This window comes from Lonchura striata, chromosome 1A (assembly GCF_050655825.1).
Source record: "Lonchura striata isolate lonStrDom1 chromosome 1A, ASM5065582v1, whole genome shotgun sequence".
Classification (NCBI taxonomy): Eukaryota; Metazoa; Chordata; class Aves; order Passeriformes; family Estrildidae; genus Lonchura; species Lonchura striata.
Window position 1 is genome coordinate 1,469,186 of NC_140741.1, and position 10,829 is coordinate 1,480,014.

The 10,829-nt window shown below is 56.3% G+C and overlaps 1 long non-coding RNA gene across 1 annotated transcript; it reads left to right on the forward strand.

The window, feature by feature from the left end:
- The first annotated feature begins 7,064 nt into the window (after window positions 1-7,064).
- Window positions 7,065-9,208, forward strand: LOC144248649 (uncharacterized). The gene is made up of 2 exons (XR_013341963.2): window positions 7,065-7,690; window positions 8,941-9,208. It is a non-coding gene; the product is annotated as an uncharacterized LOC144248649 (long non-coding RNA).
- The last annotated feature ends 1,621 nt before the right edge of the window (window positions 9,209-10,829 follow it).

Genomic DNA, 10,829 nt, shown 5'->3' on the forward strand with positions numbered 1-10,829 from the left:
CTGACTCTCTCCTCTTCTTCTTACTCTCTCCTCTCACTCTCCTCTTCTTCATCTCACTCTCTCCTCTTCTTCTCACACTCTCCTTTTCTTCATCTCACTCTCTCCTTCTCACTCGCTCCTCTTCCTCCTCTCTCCTCTTCTTCCTCCTCTCTCCTCTTCTTCTTCCTCTCTCCTCTTCTTCTTCTCACTCTCTCCTCTTCTTCTTCTCACTCTCTCCTCTTCTTCTTCTTCCTCTCTCCTCTTCTTCTTCTTCCTCTCTCCTCTTCTTCTTCTCACTCCTCTTCTTCACACTCTCTCCTCTCCTCACACTCTCTCCTCACACTCTCTTCTTCATCTCTCTCTCTCCTTTTCTCCTCACTCTCTCCTCTTCCTCCTCTCTCCTCTTATTCCTCTCACTCTCTCCTCTTATTCTTCTCACCTTCTCCTCTTCTTCATCTCACTCTCTCCTTTTCTTCTCACTCTGTCCTCTTCCTCCTTTCTCCTCTTCTTCTCACTTTCTCCTCTTCTTCCTCTCTTCTTCTTCCTCTCTTCTTCCTCTCTCTTCTTCCTCACTCTCTCCACTTCTCACACTCTCTTTTTCGTCTCACTCTCTCCTTTTCGTCTCACTCTCTCCTCTTCCTCCTCTCTCCTCTTCTTCTCACTTTCTCCTCTTCCTCCTCTTTCTTCTTCCTCTGACTCTCTCCTCTTCTTCTCACACTCTCATCTCACTCTCCTCTTCTTCATCTCTCTCTTCTTCTCACACTCTCCTTTTCATCTCATTCTCTCCGTTTCTTCTCACTCGCTCCTCTTCCTCCTCTCTCCTTTTCTCACTTTCTCCTCTTCCTCCTCTCTTCTTCTTCCTCCTCTCTCCTCTTCTTGTTCTCATTCTCACCTCTTCTTCTCCCACTCTCTTCTTCATCTTTCTCCTTTTCTTCTCACTCTCTTCCTCCTCTCCTCACTTTCTCCTCTTCCTCCTCTCACTTCTTCTTCCTCTCTCCTCGTCTTCTCACTCTCCTGTCTTCTCACTCTCTCCTCTTCTCACACTCTCGTCTTCATCTCTCTCCTTTTCTCCTCACTCTCTCCTCTTCCTCCTCTCTCCTTCTCACTCTCCTCTTCTTCTCTCTCTCATCTTCCTCCTCTCTCTCTCCTTTTCTTCCTCTCACTTACTCCTCTTCCTCCTCTCTTCCTCTTGTCACTCTCTCCTCTCTTCTTCTCACACTCGCTTCATCTCTCTCTCCTTTTCTTTTCACTCTCTCCTCTTTCTCCTCTCTCCTCTTTCTCCTCTCTCCTTCTCACTGTTCTCTTCTTCTCACACTCTTCTTCATCTCACTCTCTCCTTCTCGCTCTTTTCCTCTTCTCTCCTCTTCTTCACACTCTCTCCTCTTCCTCCTCTCTCCTCTTCCTCCTCTCTCTCCTCTTCTTCCTCTCTCTTCTTCCTCTCACTCTCTTCTCTTCCTCTCACTCTCTCCTCTTCATCTCACTCTTTCCTTTTCTTCTCACTCTCTCCTTTTCCTCCTCTCTCCTCTTCTTCTCACTCTCTCCTCTCTCTCATCTTCCTCCTCTCTCTCTCCTCTTCTTCCTCTCACTTACTCCTCTTCCTCCTCTCTCTTCCTCTTGTCACTCTCTCCTTTCCTTCTCACACTCTCTTCTTCCTCTCACGCTTTCCTCTTCTTCTTGCTCTCTTCTCTCCTTCTCACACTCTTCTTCATCTCTCTCCCTTTCTTCTCACTCCTCTTCCTCCTCTCTCCTCTTTTTCTTCTCACTCTCTCATCTTCCTCCTCTCTCTTTTTCCTTTTCTCGCTCTCTCGTCTTCCTCCTCTCTCCTTTTCTTCTTGTCTCTCCTCTTCTTATCACTCTCTCCTCTTCTTCTTCTTCTCACTCTCTCCTCCTCTTTCTCTCTTTTTTCCCCTTTCTGTACTTAGAATAAAAAAGCAGGAGTAGAAAATACCGTGCTCCGAGGAAGTAAAAAAAAAGAAAAACAACTTTAAAAATAAAAATTTCTACTCCCTGGGAGCATCAAAGTAAAAATAAAAATTTTTACTCCTTGGTAGCATCAAATTTTCCACTGCTGCGCCTGACAATATTTTTATATTTATATATATATGTATAGGGGGGGTAGGGGAGGGGTCTGTCTGGTAGCCACACCCCCACCCTGAATCCTCCCTCTACCCTAACCCCTTCCCTGACCCACCCTCCACCCCCTCCCCCACACCCTGACCCCACCCCTAACCACGCCCCCAATGCTGACCCCCCTCCCCCAATGCTGACCCCACCCTCTAACCCCCACCCCTGTCCTTACCCCCTCCCCTGGCCCCGCCCCCAGCCACACACCCTCCCCTGACCTCTATTAAGATATCCATTAGGATACGTATAAAAATCTGAAATAAAATATAATAGGAATAAATGTAAGAAATTATGAAAATATAATTTTCCATCAATATCCATTACAAATCCGAATGTGAATATAAATATGAAAAACATAAAAATAAAGCGTGTTGAACTGCAGCTTAAGAGTAAAGCTTTTTTCTTTCAGTTCCTATCGGGTCTCAGGCAGGCTTTTTGTTCCGTTCTTTCCCGCGCGGACGCTTTGGGGCGTTCGCTGCCGAGGCCGTGCCGGCGGGGACGGCGCGGTACTGCCGCCTTGTGGGCAGAGAGCGGTACTGCAACCCGGCCGCCCTCTTGGGAGTGCCTTGGCGCGGACTCGCTTGAAAAGTGCTGCCGCCTTGTGGACACAGGGCGGTACTGCAACCCCGCCGCCCTCTTGGGAGTGCCTTGGCGCAGACTCGCTTGAAAAGTGCTGCCGCCTTGTGGAAAAAGGGCGGTACTGCGGCCCCGCCTCTCCCAGCCGCCCTCTTGGGAGTGCCTTGGCGTGGACTCGCTTGAAAAGTGCTGCCGCCTTGTGGACACAGGGCGGTACTGCGGCCCCGCCGCCCGCAGCTGCCCTCTTAGGAGTGGATTGGCGCGGACTCGCTTGAAAAGTGCTGCCGCCTTGTGGACAAAGGCCGGTACTGCGGCCCTGCCGCTCGCAGCCGCCCTCTTGGGAGTGGCTTGGCGTGGACTCGCTTGAAAAGTGCTGCTGCCTTGTGGACACAAGGCAGTAGTGCAGCCGCTCTGCCCGTGGCCGCACTCTTGGAAGTGGCTTGGCGCGGACTCGCTTGAAAAGTGCTGCCGCCTTGTGGAAAAAGGGCGGTACTGCAACCCCGCCGCCCTCTTGGGAGTGGCTTGGCGCGGACTCGCTTGAAAAGTGCTGCCGACTTGTGGGCACAGGGTGGTACTTCAGCCCGGCCGCCCTCTTGGAAGTGGCTTGGCGTGGACTCCCTTGAAAAGTGCTGCCGCCTTGTGGACAAAGGGCGGTACTGCGGCCCCGCCTCTCGCAGCCGCCCTCTTGGGAGTGGCTTTGCGTGGACTCGCTTGAAAAGTGCTGCCGCCTTGTGGACAAAGGCCGGTACTGCAGCCCGACCGCCCTCTTGGGAGTGCCTTGGCGCGGACTCGCTTGAAAAGTGCTGCCGCCTTGTGGACACAAGGCAGTAGTGCAGCCGCTCTGCCCGCAGCCGCACTCTTGGGAGTGCCTTGGCGCGGACTCACTTGAAAAGTGCTGCCGCCTTGTGGGCACAGGGCAGTAGTGCAGCCGCTCTGCCCGCAGCCGCACTCTTGGGAGTGCCTTGGCGCGGACTCGCTTGAAAAGTGCTGCCGCCTTGTGGACACAGGGCGGTACTGCGGCCCGACCGCCCTCTTGGGAGTGGCTTGGCGCGGACTCGCTTGAAAAGTGCTGCCGCCTTGTGGACACAGGGCGGTACTTCAGCCCGGCCGCCCTCTTGGAAGTGGCTTGGCGCGGACTCCCTTGAAAAGTGCTGCCGCCTTGTGGACAAAGGGCAGTAGTGCAGCCGCTCTGCCCGCAGCCGCACTCTTGGGAGTGCCTTGGCGCGGACTCCCTTGAAAAGTGCTGCCGCCTTGTGGACAAAGGCCGGTACTGCAGCCCGACCGCCCTCTTGGGAGTGCCTTGGCGCGGACTCGCTTGAAAAGTGCTGCCGCCTTGTGGACACAAGGCAGTAGTGCAGCCGCTCTACCCGCAGCCACACTCTTGGAAGTGGCTTGGCGCGGACTCCCTTGAGAAGTGCTGCCGCCTTGTGGGCACAGGGCGGTACTGCAACCCCGCCGCCCACGGCCGCCCTCTTGGGAGTGGCTTGGTGCAGACTCGCTTGGAAAGTGCTGCCGCCCTGTGGACAAAGGGCGGTACTGCAACCCGGCCGCCCTCTTGGGAGTGGCTTGGCGCGGACTCGCTTGAAAAGTGCTGCCGCCTTGTGGGCACAGGGCGGTACTGCAGCCCCCCAGCCAGCGCCCGGCAAAATCACCGAGACGGGGCGAGGGGCGGCAGCGAGCGGCGAGCGGGGCGATGTCTGTGAGTGAGGGGAGGGCTGGAGGCGGCTCCGCGGCGGCGCCGGATTAGGATGGCAGCGGCGAGGGAGGCTTTCTGTCCCGTTCCGGCCGCCGTCCGTACCGGAACGCTTTGTGCCTTTCTGTCCCTCGCCGGCCGCCGTCCCCCACGTGTCGGGAGCCCGGCGCCGCCGTGATGGCGGCGGGCGGTGGGACCGGGCTCGGGCGGCTCTGGAGGCGCTGCTGGAGGTGGGATTCGGGGCCCGGCGCGCTGAGGGCGGCGGCACCGGGGGGACAGCGGGGGAGGGCGGGCGGGAGCAGCCGGAGGGGACCCGGCACCGGGAATGGGATTGGGGGGGGGCGGGACACACGGACAGGCCCCGGAGCCCCCGGGACCCCCAAAACGCCACCGAGACCCCCAAAAAACCCCCCGGGACCCCTCAGAACCCTCTGGGACCCCCCAAAAATAACCGGGAGCCCCCCGGTCCCGCAGGGCGAAGGCGCTGGCGCTGACCGGGAACCGGGGAGTGGAGCCGGCCGTGGACTGGTGAGGGGGGACCCCAAGAACACTCCCGGCACCCCCAAAAATACCCGGCGGGATCCCCCAAAAACAGCCCCGGGACCGCCAAAAACAGCCTCGGGAACCCAAAAATTCCCTTCAGGACCCCAACCCCCCCCCAGGACCCCCAAAATTCCTCCCAAAAACCCCTTGAAACCTCCAAACTTCTCCCCAGGACTCCAAAGCCCTCCCTGGGACGCCCAAAATTCTCTTTGGGACCCCAAAACTCCCCCTGGGACCTCCAAATTTCCCTTTAGGACCCCTGAAATTCCTCCTGGGACCCCCAAAACCCCCTGAGACCCCAAAAGTCCTCCTGGGATGCCCCAAAGACCTTCCAGAACCCCCCAGAACCCCCTCCAATTTTGGGTCCCCCCCCCGATTCGGGGTTCCCCCCGGTTTTTGGGTCCCCAGGCTGGTGGCTCATGAGGACGACCCCGACTCGGATCCCGAACTCCCCCCGGGTTTGGGGGCGCCGCCCGCGGGCCTGGGGGGGCCCCGGCAGCCGCCGGCCCCCGAGGACGAGACCCAGAAGTGAATTTTGGGGGTCGGGGGGGAATTTGGGGGTTGGGGAGGAAAATTTGGGGTATGAGGAGCTCAGGGATATTTTGGGGTTCAGAGTGGTTAATTTGGGGTTTCAGGGTGTTTATGGGCAGGGTTTTCGGGTATTCTCGGGAGGGCTTTGGGGTATTCTTTGGTGGGTTTTAGGATATTTTTGGGTGGATTTTTTGGGGTATTTTTGGGAGGGTTTTGGGCTGGTTTTGGGGCATTTTATGGTGAGTTTTTTGGATATTTTTAGGAGGGTTTGGGTAGTTTTGGGTGGGTTTTTGGGGGCATTTAGGACGATTTTGGGGTATTTTTGGGTGGGTTTTGGGCTGAAGGCGGCTCAGCGGCGGCGCTGGAGAAGGATGGCAGCGGCGAGGGGGGCCCGGCGGGGCCCTGCCTTTGCCAGCCCCTCCTGCCGCCCTCCTTGGAATGGTTTGGGGCAGTATGGGGTTATTGAGGTAGGAGTAATTATTTTGTTGTTGTTGATTTAATGTGGGGTTTTTTTGTTTGTTTGTTTGTTGTTGTCGTTTGATGTATTTGGTTTGTAGAGCAGGAACTGTAGACAGAATCCTGCAGAAGTAATATGGAATTTGTCCTCCCAAAACCCGCCCGGCTTCCAACCACTTTCAGCACGTGGTCTTCCTTAGCAGCACATGGTTCCCCCACACTTGGGAGCCGGTGCACTCTACTTTTCTCTCCTCCTTTGCTGACAGATCCTGCTGAGGCTGAGGACAAAGCCCTACCCCTACACGGACAAGGCAGCAGACCTGGTTCGGGAAGCCAGCGTGCTCCAGGCTGCTCCAGGACTCTGATCAAACATCAGCATCCCCGTCTCTCACGTTGATGGTACGTGGTAACCCCTTAAGAACAGAATTCCACCTTTTCTAACCCTAAGCAGCAAACTGGGGACGGATAACTCTAGAAATCCTGTCATGTAAGGACCTCCAGGATTCAGCCCTCCATGTGTCCTTGGTATCAGAGGTTGGAATTGCAGAGTTGCCACTTTACCCCCAGACGTAATTTTTGATGTGGTTGTGCCACTTTAACAGTATTTGAAATCTCTCTTCGTGTTCTTGCAGCAGCATTTTCGAAGCACAATGGAAATCTAGCCCTTCTGCCGGGAGCGGTTCACAGATTCGTGGAATCCCAGAAGGGTTTGGATGGGAAGGCACCTTTTTTTAAAGCTCGTCCCGTTCCAGCCCCTGCCATGGGCAGGGACACCTTCCACCATGCCAGGGTGCTCTAAGCCCTGTCCAGCCTGGCCTTGGACACTTCCAGGGATCCGGGGGCAGCCACAGCTTCTGTGTGCAACCTGTGCTGAGGTGCCCTGAGGAAATGTGTGAGCCGGAGGGAGCCGGGGCCGGGCGGAGGGAGCCGAGCTGTGGGAGTGGGCGAATGGAGGCGGGAGCGGGCGGGACTAGGCGAGCGTGGGCGAAAGCGGCCGAAAGGGGCCGAGGAGGCGAGCGGAGCCGAGCTTTGCCGAGTTCAGCCGAGGCGAGCCGAGCTTTGCCGAAGAGGCGAATGGAGGCGAATGCGGCCGGAAATAGCCGAGCGTGGCCGAAAGTAGCCGAAGCTGGCCGAGGAGGCGAGTCCAGCCGAACGGAGCCGAGCTCTGCCGAGCGCAGCAGCCCGGGCGGGGCTGAGCCGGGGCGGAGCCGGGGCGCCGGGAGGATCCCCTCCTGTCCCTCTCTCTCCCGCTCCATGCTCCTGCCCGTGTTCAGTTACCTCTCTTTCCCCCGTTTCCGTGTCCCCCCCAAACCCGGCTCCTTCCTGTCCTGTCCTGTCCCTGCCCCGCTGCTCCGTTCCATTCCCCCTCTCGGTGGTGTGAGATGAGATTTGAGCCCTTTCTGACACCCACGCGTGCTCTTTGTGTTGTCAAATCCCGCGTGTGAGCCAGAAGCTCTCCCTGCCTATTTTGCAGGTGGATGTGCCATTCAAAGCCCTGGAGGCAGGGCTGAGCACCGGCGAGCCGCGCGTGGCTGCTCTGCACAGGGGGCGTGGCAGGAAACACTCGCTGAGTGCCGGAGGAGCGAACGGGAGCCTTGGCCCTGCCATCCTCTGGGATCTGCGGGGACACTGCAAGCACTGGCAAAGAGCCGAGAGCCATGGGAGCAGCGCTGAGCGAGGCTGTGTCCCAGCCAAGGAGTTCCTCCTGTGTCCCTTAAGAGGATACCCCAGGGCTGGTTTTCTGCATCAAGACTTCTGATCAGACCATCTGTAGACCTCTGGCTTAATGTAAATATTTATTTATATGTTTGTCTCTGACAGCAAAGCACGTATCTCCTGACTTCCCTGCTATTCAGTATCTGCTGAACTGGCTGTGCATTTTTCCTAAGCTAAGGAAAACCCTCCCTCTGATTCTGTAATTTCCAAAGGAGCAGCATTGAGTCACTTATGTTTTTCTTGTCTCCATAACTTTAGCTTGACTCGTGCTCAAGGACAGGAATGACTCAAGAACTGTATGTGGTGAATTGTTAGTTTGGCAGGGGTTTTTGCAAATTCAGGGCTAAAATGTGATGTAAGAAAAGGCTTTTATTGCAGCAGTTAGATTTTTGCAGCATGGCAGATTTTCAAGCCTCTAAGTAAATCACTTCATTCAGATTTAAACTCTCTTGAAATATGCTTGATATGTTTTGGGGTTTTTTTCATTGTTATGCTACTTTTCGTTTTGGTTTGATTTGGCTTTCTTTTTTGCCTGGCGTGGGAAAATTTTACAGCTCTCACTTTTTTCTTCTCCAGTTGAGTATAGTGTTACCTTCTTAATTCAAAAACCATTTGCTGTATGGAAAAAGCACCTTGCCTTTGTGAAGGGCCAGGTGGGAACTGTTTTAATGGCCAGTGGCACAGCCCTGTAGCACACAATTCCCAGGAAGTGGGGAGCCCTCTGCCAGGCAGAGCCACCTGGCCAGGTTCCTGCGGGTGCTGCTGCTGTACCCGGCTGATGAGGTGAGAAGCAGCTTGGCTTTATTGCCAAAATAAAACTCACCCGTTTTCCTATGAATCCCAGCAAAGTGGTCCCAAAGGCTCTGTCACTCAGTCTCTGCTTCCATTGGTGTGGAGAGGCTGGATCCCAGTTATCACCCCAGCAGTGCCCCTGCCTCCCTTTTCCCCACTTTTCTGTTCCAGTCGTGCGAAATATTCAGGCTTTGTTTTCTTCCCCCTGCGGTTCACTGCAGATCCCAGAAAACCCACAGGAGGGAAGATCATTCCTTGTGCTTCCGCCTCCAGGTGAGAGAGGAGATGGTCACATCCTAGGAGCCTGATTTTGGAATGTTTTCTGGAATTGGCCCAGTGGCTTTTACTTCTGGGGTTCCTGGAGTCTGTCCGTGGCAGGTCCAGCCCGTGCTTCAACTGAGAGCCCTCAGTCCGCAGGGAAATGAACCTTTGGGGAAGTTCTTACAGCTCTGCTTAGTGCTTTATGAATGGTGATGATTTTCTGGAAGTAGGCTGTCCATTCTGACCCTTTTTCTTCCCTCTCCCTGCAGACTGTACCTGCTGAGAGGCTGAGGTGAGACCAGGATCTGTAAAATCCCTGACTCTCCGTGTTTTCCCGAGGCTGAAGCCGTGTTTGCTGTCAGTGACGACAGGGTGGGAGATGCTAAACACTGAAAACTTTGGGGTTTTTCCCCTGAACTCCCCAAGACTCTCTGCAGCTGTGCCCTGTCTATCTCTTGAAAGAGTTTCTGGATTTACAAAGGTTTTTACATTCTGCAATATTTATCTATAACTCGATTAAAAAGAATCCTACTGTATCAATGTGGTGTTGATTACTTTGTTTGAGTCGGTTAATTAAAGCGAATTGTTGGTAAGGGGTTTGAGCATCCCTTAGTTGGAGCTGGCAGCTCTTATTTAATTTCTCTTCATTCCTTTAATTTCTTTCAATTATTTCTTAAGCCATTACTGCAATTAGGATGCACGGTAAGGACAAGAGCATTTCTGCCCTGCTGGATTGGGAAATCCGAGCCCAATTCCTTGGAGAGATTGAGGGGATGGGGATCTGTGCCTCAAGCTGGGTTTTGACAGTGGGAATTTGGTGAGGAAGGAAGAGGAGAGATCCCACGGAAAGTGGCTGAGGCCAGTTCCGCTGGCTTTGGGTGCTCCTACCCCCGAGAAAATCATCCTGGCTGAAGGGAGCTGGAAGAAGCCAGGGGGCTGCGCCGGGGGCTGTGCAGGGACCCCAAACCCTGGTCAGGGGCGCTGGGCAGTGCCAGCTGCAGAGGAACGCTGCAGAGGGGCTGCGCTGGAGCCCCTCAGCTTCCATGCAGAGATGCTGGCACTGCGGGGCTTTCGGGACACTGCCGAGAGGCTCCGCTGCCAGAGCCGGGGAGTTCTCCCGTTATTTTCTGTCGTGCTGGGCACCTGGCAAGTCCTTCGAGCCCCGCAGGCTGCCAGTGCCAGCGGAGCAGCTGGAATCACAGACGGTCACACAGAAACCGGGCTGGGAGAGCAAATGAGCTCTTCCATGTTGTTTTTCACAACGCGTTTTGGATTTATACCAGAATCTCTTCTCTCCCCTCAGACCCCGTACCCCTGACTTTTGAGTTTTCTCACAGAAATGTCTCGGCCTGCACCGGGAAAAAGAAAATTCCCTGGCACGGCGGGGAGCGGCGGGGTTTGGGGGTGCTGGGGCGGCACGGGGGTCCCCGCGCCCCGGCCGGTCTCGGTCAGCCCCGGGAAATCGCCGCCGCCGCCGGCTCGGCCCCGGCGCCGCCCCGGTGCTCCGGCCCGAGAGAGACCCCGACCCGCCCGCCGGGGCAGAGGCGGCACCGCCGGGAGCCGAAGCGGCAGCCCCGGGCCCATCCCGGCGGGCCGGGAGCGATGGCCCCGCCTCCATCCCGGGCGGGCCGGAGCCTCAGGGGCGGGGCCGGGCCGGAGCCTCAGGGGCGGGGCCGGCGCTGGCTCAGGTGCGCGGGACCGCGGGGCACCTGCGTGGGGTGGGGCCGAGCTTATTTAAGTGCCGGGAATCGCTGCAGCCGCCATTTGCTCACTCGGAGCGCAGTGAGGGTGGTGGGTTCTGTGCGGGCTCCGCAGCTTCGCCCTTCTCTCCTTCCCCCCCTTTACTCTTCCTTCCTCCTGCTCCCATTCCCCTTCTTTCCCTGCCTTTCCCCCGTTTTCCTCTCCTCCCCAAAGCCGACTGCTTTCGCTCCCCTTTTGTGCCCCCTTCTACTCTTCCTTCCTTCTGCTCCTATTCCCCTTCTTTGTCTTCCTCCTTTTCCTTCTCGTCCCATTTCGGCCTCCCCTCCCGTCCCACCATCTACCCTTCCTTCCTTCTCTCCATATTTCTGTTTTTTCTCCCCTAAACCCACTCTCCCTCCTCCCCCAAATGCGACCCCCCCACTCGTCCCTCACCTGTCCCTGCCCCGCTGCTCCGTTC